Below are 6,000 nucleotides of genomic sequence, written 5' to 3'. Positions count from 1 at the left end.
AGCCATATTTGGTTTGATTTTGTATACACTACATACGGTTTTGCAAGTACTGTTACGTCCCTTTAATGTTGAATAATTATTCTGCGAACGAGGCCTGGAATGCTTGTATGCATCTCGATAAGAAAAAGTGTATTTGGTGAATGGCTAATCGACGAATATCTTTCGGCCGGAATTTCGTCTTTTTAAGTAATAAGTCGGATGAGCACAAACTTAGTACCGACACAAATTGTATTGATATCCGGATGGAATCATCGAGATACGGGGTCAAAGGTCTTTTTGAGTGGGAAAAAACCTCAGTCCTGAACACGTGACACGCGTAGTTTTCATACAAACGCCGGATTGAAAGTAAAATTTCGAAGAATGTACTGCGAGAAAAGGGCGCTACTTTTTATCCCTCATTCCAAATTAATTCTTCTGGCTTTGAACCATTGTGTTTCAAGCCAAAGGCTAGAGGTCAATCTCTTTGGTAGGATTTGAAGCCAACAAATCCTACCAAAGTTGCGCGGCCTTGAGCGACCCGCCTGGTTTTTACACAAATGACAGATTGAAACTAAAATTTACCGCTTAATTTTGAAAAATATATCACTCGAAGACAAAGGAATTGCTAGATTCAATCCGTCATCAAAAATACGGCGCATATTTTAAGGCTTCAATTTTTCTTGCCTGAGAAAGGTTAGAGATTGACCTCTAGCCCTTCGGGCTTGAAACTCAATGCTTTGAACAAGTTGAGAATGGCCATCTTACATGCATTCCCCATCCAAAAGATTCTTTCATAGCTCTTCAGTTTTTCAAGTCAATAAGCCATGGTCTGGAAATAGATGCAAATCTAATTTTTAACTAATTTTAATTTTTAACTAATCTCTATAGGTGATGGCCCTGCCTGTCAATTAGAGTCCGGACATCAGAAAGGAGGACGTTACTTTTCGTGGAGGAGTGAAATGAATGCCGACATGGGTCATGACCTGACATACATGTTTGGTTGTAAAAGGCCCAATCTTCAAGAGAGGATTGATAAGCTGATTAAAACTAGGTATGTAGAAAGATGGAAAAATATTTGAGTGAGTGCGTCAAAAACTAATTCGATAATAAAAAAATCCTCAAACACATTTAAGTAATATTTAACTGGAAAATTGAACATCAGGCTGAATAGGAAATTGTGTAAACAAATGCGACAAATAAAAAATCAATTTATTCTCTGATAATTAATTTTTCTAATTACAGTTACGGAAGAGAGTGCGTCGAAACATTCAAATCTTCGATTCTTGATCACATCTCTAAAGAAAACATCGTGAAAGAGTTGAACAAACGAGGTATTCCAGCAGATGATAAAACCAGAAAGGATATCCTTCTACCGCAACTTGAAGAAGAAATGGCTGGCATCCAACACCTTCCAGTCTTGGTTTTCGAATCTGCTGAGACAAATCTCACGAAAGTTGGTCTTCAAGATTACGAAATTTTAGGATGTGATCCATTGCACACGCTGAAGGGTCATATTGCAAACCTGTATAAGGAAATTCCAAGGCACCTTGAAACAAAAAAGGAAAAGAAAATGTTTAAAGATTCTGTTGTTGCCTCCTTCCGTGGCAAAGAATCCAAGAATGGAGCAGACCATAGAAAAAGCCTCATTGAATTGACAATATTCTTGGATGGGGAAATCGATGACGGGTATGTCAAATTGCTACGGCAGCTTAGTGAGATACAGGAAATTATGTACGCTGGGGAGGATAAGAGAACAGGAAAATCAGTGCTTCGTTTTCATAACCTTACCTTTATGCACGGTGTTTTGATGACCGAGCTGTTCCAGAAAACGAAGGCTCTCACAAGAAGAAAGTTGTTTGGACAGTACTTCTACGCACTCGTCGACCAGGCACCTTTACAATATCGGGTCATCGACCACGTTTCAGCAAACACCGAAGATGAGGAGAGATCTTTCAATTTTTTGAAGGAGGTCAGCAAACATGCAAGTAACCACAAACCAGATAATGTCATTTTAAGTTGCTTCTTACGGACCCAGATCAGGGATGATTGGATAGAGCACCTCGGAACTAAACGAAAAGACACGAGAAATATTATCAGCAAGAACGGCGATCTCTTAAAGGCAGACAGATCAAACACTTTCATCCCTTTCAAATTGATAAAACAAAAACCTCGGCTATGGCAGGCACAACTTGAACGACTCGGTGATTATCTATCTGTAGGAGTTATGTGGGAAGAGTTAGAAAATGGCATTCTAATTCACGATTCCGACGACACGGTTAAATATCCGCCACCGAGCCACTTTCGAAGCACGACGCTCTCAAAAGCATTCAAGTAAGAGCCATATTTACTTATAAAATGGCGGAAGTTTAAGAGTGCGGGGTAGATGGCATGGGCAATTCATATTTGGGCAAATATTAAAAAGGCATCAGATTTGTTTTCTCATTAAAATAGTTAATTTTTGTTCAAATTCCAGGAGATTGACAGAGGCATGGAAAAACCTTGACGATACCCACATACCTGCATGTGTTTTGGTAAACGAAGAAGGTGTACGTAGGCGCCTTGAAACCCTTAATACCCCGAATCCATTTGCGTCACAGGCAAGTAACTCAATCCATTAGGTCTATATACTTATTTTATAACTTTGTAAATCCTTACCAGCTACCTTTCTGATTATACCGTTTTAAAAATAAAAGACTTATTATTCGAGATCGTCGATCCACATCAAAAGGCACTAGATTTGAGGAGGTCTGGAATCAAGGAAGTCGTGCATGTTTTGTTGGAAATATATATCATGTAATATAAGTTATAAACAATAATATGGACTTTGTCTTACCTTCAGCCAACCATTGGGATGAATGTTCAAGAGACATCAGAGTCAACACGTGCTGCTACTGAAGACACAGAATCAGCACACCAAGGTAATCTTAGCAACACCTGCAAATTAGAAAAAGAGGATGAGAGTTGAATTTATGAGTGATTTAATTTCAGTGCCTCCTCATCTTTTAAGTAGGCAATGATGAACAAAGTGATGAAGAGATGAGCGACGACGAAGAGAGTGGTGAAGTGTCCAGTGAGCAAGAGTCAAGTGACGAAGAATATGAACAAAATGTTAATGGTTTCATGCTTAATTCGGACATCGGTAAGCACTTAATTTCAGACTGCAGTATCAATTTGTCAAACAAAAAAGAACGGAGACGGCTCCTTTGCAAAATAATCAAAATTAGCCGTTTTGCCTATCATTTTTGAGTATGTCACAATTGAATTTAAAGATATAACGTATTAAAGATATAACGTACTTACTAATATTCATCCTTCGTTTCAGTTCAAGACCAATTGCTGAATGACACCAATCTGGAGAACGATGCCAAAAACAATTTGATGCATGCTAATACGGATGGTCTGCTTGAAGACACGTTTGATCTGGAGCACTGCACCGCCAATGATTCGGAGGAATAGTAAGTAGCAAAGGAAACTATAAAGAAAGTAAGATTAAAACTATAATGGATAGAATCTTCAAAAGCCTTATCCTATAGCCTTGTATGGTATGTCATGCATCACACTGCATCACAGTTTCTTTAAATGCCAGACCACATATCATAGATATTCTAAATTCCATGACTACAAAATACTTTATTTTGTTTTGATTAGGCATAACATCAGCAATGAACATTTCAGGAATCAATCAAAGTGGAGGTAAATTTTAGAATTTCAGACAAACCTGAGCTTTTTGTTGAAATCTTGGAAATTAAGTATCATACAAATGACAGTGACAACCTGAAGAAAAAGAAATTACATTGAATTAATAAACCCTCTATGAACAAGTCTCTTGAAATTTCAGAAATTCGAATGCCTCAAAAACCAGCTACACCAGCGAGACCATTGGCAAATATGACATTGTCATCAAACCAAAGTCAAGGTAACATATCTTTGTGTGCCCTAAATTATTTTCTTGTATAATCTACATATTTGAAATTTGAAATTTGTAGCAAAACGTGTAAGATAAACAAGTAAATTTTAGAAAGTGGAGGTTAATTTTAGAATTTCAAACAAAAGACAAACCTGAGCTTTTGTTGAAATCTTCATTGAAAATAAGTGAACAGTGGCAACCTGAAGAAAAAGAAGAAATTAAAATTAATTAATAAACCCTCAATGAATGAGCCACTTCAAATTTCAGAAATTCAAATGCCTATCAGACCAGCTACACCAGTTACACCATTGGCAAATATGACATTGTCATCAAACCAAAGTCAAGGTAACATATCTATGTGTACCCTATTTAATTTTCTGGTACATGTACAATATCTAAAATTTGTAGCAAAATGCTTAAGATATATAAACAAGTAAATTTCAGGAATTTAAAAATTGAATCTAAAACCAAAAAAAAGTTCACTTTTTTCAGAGATCAGATTGCCGAGAACGCTAATGACAAGTTATAGAGGTAAAGCCAAACTGTTCTTGACAATTCAACTGATAGATATGATTTTGATTTTTATTTCTTCAAAGTTATTTTCCAACTTATAAATGCATTTTTTTCTTAGATGTTCTTGAGAGCACACCAAAGTCATCAAAAACCAAGGCAGCAACTTCTAGCAGATCAATCACTTCAAAAAGCAAGAAAAAAGAAAGTGAGAATTTTCTTGGATCTATCAATCATTAATAACATGGTTATTTTGCTTCTGCCACTAGAGCACTCTTTGTAAAGAAATCGTCAACTTAAACATTTGGTTTCCAATGCGTCATAGTTTGGGATTGGCTGTCAGACAAAATAAAAGTAATTAAAAAAAATTGCTGATTTTTTCCAACAAAAAAGGTGTCAAAGTAGACGTTTTGTCTGGATTGGTACTGTTTTGGTGTCCTGACTAGTGAAATTTACCAATTTTAAGTAGTTAATGGTGTTTTTTGTCTTTCAGATGTTATTGAAATCACGAAAAAGAAGCCAGAATCTCGAACATCACAGCTTCTCACATCAGTTTTTGGTCATGAAGACAAATTGATTCAAGCATACTGTCTTGCTAGAGAAAAATTTAAACTAAACAAGGAGTTATACCGTGATAGATTGATGGATTTGAGTGCTAAGTTGGAAGTTAAGTTGAATATTGCAAGAGAAGAGGCGGAGAAAGAAATAAAAGAAATTGAGATAGAAGCAATGGCAGAAAAGAGCATTAAGTTAAAATTTTCAATTGGCAAAGATAGAGTGTATGAACAATTAAAAAACAAACTTTTAGTATTGAATTGTTTGAAGAAAAATTCGAGGATCAACTAGAAAGAATACATGTTTTTCTTTTTACATGAACCTTGCAAAAAATTCAGTGTAAAACATGTATAATTGTTTGTTTTTTCATGTCAATAATTCTTAAACTTTTGTTTTTAACTTGTAATTAAATTTTTAATACAAAATGAGAACCTAGTTCTAATTTGTTTGAATAAAACAAAATCAAGAAACAAATAGTGTAAAGATTCTTTACCCATGGGTGCCCTTTTGTTATGTTTCCATCATTTATCAATTATTGAAAATATTTTTCACAGCCAAAGGAAATTTCACTCACTTTGTTCAAAATAGCCTAATTAAAAAACACTTACTTCTTCTTTAGAAGTTTCTTTTTTGTAGTTATATAATTCCATACTTTTTCAAAGTCAAACCTTTAAAATAAATTTGTAAACCCATTGAGTTTCATAGCTAATTTCTAGCTTCTTTATAATCAGTGCTTGGTCTATAGTCTCTAACTTTAATAATATGGAGCGTCATCACAACAAAAACCCTGATAGTTACTTATCGGAAATTTCACGCTGATTTCCATTATTTTCATCGTTTCTAACCATATCCCTTGGCAGTTCAGACAGGGGATCACATTTACAGGCCACTTTCCAAAATTTACAATATTGTTTGCTACCTTAAAGGAAGAAATTTTGGCGGAAAGAAAATTTGGCGGATTTGACTGAAATCTGCCAAATTAAGTTCCCGCCAAAATTTCTTTTTTCCGCCATCCGCCAAATTAAATTCCCGCCAAATTAAACATTTTG

Source organism: Clytia hemisphaerica, unplaced genomic scaffold (genome assembly GCF_902728285.1).
Source record: "Clytia hemisphaerica strain Z4C2 unplaced genomic scaffold, Clytia hemisphaerica genome assembly, whole genome shotgun sequence".
Taxonomy (NCBI): Eukaryota; Metazoa; Cnidaria; class Hydrozoa; order Leptothecata; family Clytiidae; genus Clytia; species Clytia hemisphaerica.
This window is presented reverse-complemented; position numbering follows the sequence as displayed.